The sequence below is a fragment of the Arachis ipaensis genome, chromosome B07 (assembly GCF_000816755.2).
Source record: "Arachis ipaensis cultivar K30076 chromosome B07, Araip1.1, whole genome shotgun sequence".
Classification (NCBI taxonomy): domain Eukaryota; kingdom Viridiplantae; phylum Streptophyta; class Magnoliopsida; order Fabales; family Fabaceae; genus Arachis; species Arachis ipaensis.
Window position 1 is genome coordinate 61,307,044 of NC_029791.2, and position 3,351 is coordinate 61,310,394.

The window sequence follows — 3,351 nt, forward strand, 5'->3', positions numbered from 1 at the left end:
TGTTCCTTAATAGCATAACACATTGCTGCAAAATAAGTAACAATTTTTTAGTGAAATCAGATTTTTCATATTTTCTATTTGGAAACCTAATTATTAGAGTAGCTAGTTGATTGTAACAAGGTGGATTAGTTAGTTTTGGACACCTGAAAATATTCCCAGCAACCTTGAGCCCTTCATCTATTTTGAACCCTCCATCTCTCTTGAAAAAAAACTATCTAGGACTACTTATTATAAACACTTAATTTTAAATTATAAACACTTAAATTTGTTTATAAAGGTGATTTATATAATTGATTTATGGCAGTGAAGACCATGATATGTGTGTTCTATTTACTGAAAGTGAAGCATGGACTCGCTCACTTGCATATAAGATTATTGATGAATGGAGACCATGGAACTCCAATGGCCCAATTGCTGGGTATATTATATTATTAATAATTAAATTAATTAATCTAATTTTGCTTCATTCATTATTAGAAGGACACATTAACACATCCTTATCCTCCTTCCTTCAGGAGAATACATGAAATATTGGCCTAATAAACTATCAAATTATCGGTAAAATTTAATAAACTTCTATATTTCACAACTTATCACAGTTACTATACTAACTACTATATGCACCTAAAAATTAATTGGGACCTTATAAATTTATATTTTTTTGTTTGTTTCTATTATTAGTTTGCTTTTATAAATATCTATTGGATAAATTCAAATACTAACATGATAAGATGTAATATGTCAGATTATCAACATTTAACCGAATAAACTAATATATGTCTAATAGCAATAATCAAAACTTAAGTTTTATATTTTTTTAGGATAAAAGTTACCTATATGTATGATAATCTATTTTTAAGTTTAAAATTTTCAATTTTCGATTATTATATGATTTTATTCTTTTTAACAAACATACTTGATTATTGTAAGAATGTCCCAAAGATTTTCTCAAACAACACTTCTTTTATTGTGTCATATTTTATTTGGGTACTTTAGAATAAAAGTTTTAGTATCTTTCTGTCTTTGATGTGGTCAATTTAATTACTTTGAATATGATAAAGGTGATTTTATAATAACGTATAAAGTTTTAGTGTATTAAGTGTTTGTAGTTTCTGCTAAGTATATTATAGCTTTATCTGTTTTATTATCTGTGTCTTATTATTGGATTCTAGTTAAATATTATTTTGGTAGAGAATTTGCCAGAGGCTCATTCAAAAGATAACCTTCAGCGAATATTCTGGGAAGCTGGAAAGTAAGATTTCTTCCAGTCTTAGTATTGCCGTATTGTTTCAATATTTGTTAAGACTGTAATTTTTGTGGTTCGAATTCTCTTATGTGGACATGTCGTCTTATATACAATATAAGGCAGATTAGCATTTATGATCCATGTTCTGCTGCAGAGTCGACAAAACATAAACAAGTAACATTTTTTAGTAGCAAGGTTTGGAAGTATCTTATATTTACATCTAGACTTAAGTATAAAGAGTTATACCTTTTTTTAGTTGCTCGTGCTAGAACTTCCATTTTGAATGTTTCAGTTATCTTAGAAATGAAATATAGTGTTGCTAGTACTACTTCTATAGGCTCTGAATTTGGTAATCTTTACAAATTTGTGTCTATATTGATTGCTAGTTTGCTATTAATAAATGCATTTTAGCTGTTCTACTTCTGAGAGAATTATTAAGACATAGTGATTGCCTCTGTTTGTTGGATTCTATCCCAGCTGATTTGATTTGGTTTCTACGTCACTGCATAACTTTTATTTGCTAATTGAGACAACTGGCAGTGATGAATCCTCAGGCAAGTGAATTTCTCACCCAATTATTTTGGATAAGCAATATAATTCTTTCTTAATTTTAATAATAATATTGTTGTGTGCCATTTGATGAATTTATATACTTAATATGCATGAATGTTGATGAAGCGCTTTCTCTCTTACAATCTAAGCAATCGTATGCAAATAGTGCACAAGATCTAAATTTGATTCCTCGATATTCTCCTCCATCGACTCATATACCAAATCATGATTAGGTATATGTCTGCTAAATTATTGTAACACAATGGTATACATGTTATTGTTAAGATGATATTTTGACTATATTTTTTTTGTCCATTTAGATTTGACTGCAACTTGCTTATGGTTGGATGAAGTTTTTTGAAGAAATAAAGGCGATTCTTGGCACAATGATGAAGCATAAAGTCTTTTTGGTTTCAAATGAAAAAACTAGTTTCTTTTTCGTTCAAGTTCATCATGAGAAAAATATGTATTTTGTTTATTTATGTTTATTATTTATTTGACTTGGTAACTTATCAAGTATGCTAATTGGCACTTGGAACACCTTTTTATATACATGTAATATATATTATTAGCTTATTCTTCCTATATTGATTAAATAGAATTAAAATATTGTTAGTGTGTGCTATATATCTTTCAAATGTCATATAAATATAACAAAGACAAAAAATATATTGCTTTAGATATAAAAAAAGAGAACTTAAGAAAAACTCAATAAGATGTTACTTTAGGTATTAGAAAAAGACACTGCAAATAAACTTAGATAAGTGTTCTTTTAGGTCTATAAAAAAGGTAATTTAAAAAAATTTGAACAAGTGTTGCCTTAGGTATACAAAAAAACAACTAGAAAAATTTATACAAGTGTTGTTTAGGTATATAAAAAGGCAACTTAAAAAATTCTGGATAAGTGTTATGATGAGTCCATATTTTTCGATATATTTTGGCTTGATTTGAATGGATTCTAGCACATGAACTCACACTTAAGCACTCAAATAGCATACTTTTGTGTTTGATCCCTGATTTGATCTTGAATGTGAAAACATGCATTTTAATGCTTAGATTAGTGATTTTTAATTCCACTTTTATGTCATTCGATGCCGTGATATGGTTTCTGAGTGATTTCAGGCCTTGGAGGCAAGAATGGATGGGCAAAAGTGGGATAAAGCATGTACAAGGGAGAAAACATGAAGAAAACAAGGAAAAGCTGATAAACCCCAATTTTGTGGTTTATCTTGTGCTTATTTTGGGGGATTTTATCAACTTTTCTCACATTTATTCAATGAAATAGCATGGTTTTGCAATTCTCCCTTGATTTGTGCTTAAATGTGAAAACATGCTTTTTAGGCCCTTAAAGTGGTGATTTTAACTCACCTTAATTCCATTCGATGTCTTGATGTATTTGTTGAGTAATTTCAAGTTCGTAAGGCAAGCATTGGATGGAAGAAGTGAGGGGAAAAGCATGCAAAGTGGGAGAACTCATGAAGAAATGAAGGAACCGTAAAGCTGTCAAGCCTGACCTCTTTGCACTCAATCGACCATAACTTGAGCTACAGAGG

General features: G+C 29.3%; 1 long non-coding RNA gene across 1 annotated transcript; it reads left to right on the forward strand.

Moving 5' to 3' along the window:
* LOC107608217 lies at window positions 886-2,372 on the forward strand. The gene is made up of 2 exons (XR_001612765.2): window positions 886-2,031; window positions 2,119-2,372. It is a non-coding gene; the product is annotated as an uncharacterized LOC107608217 (long non-coding RNA).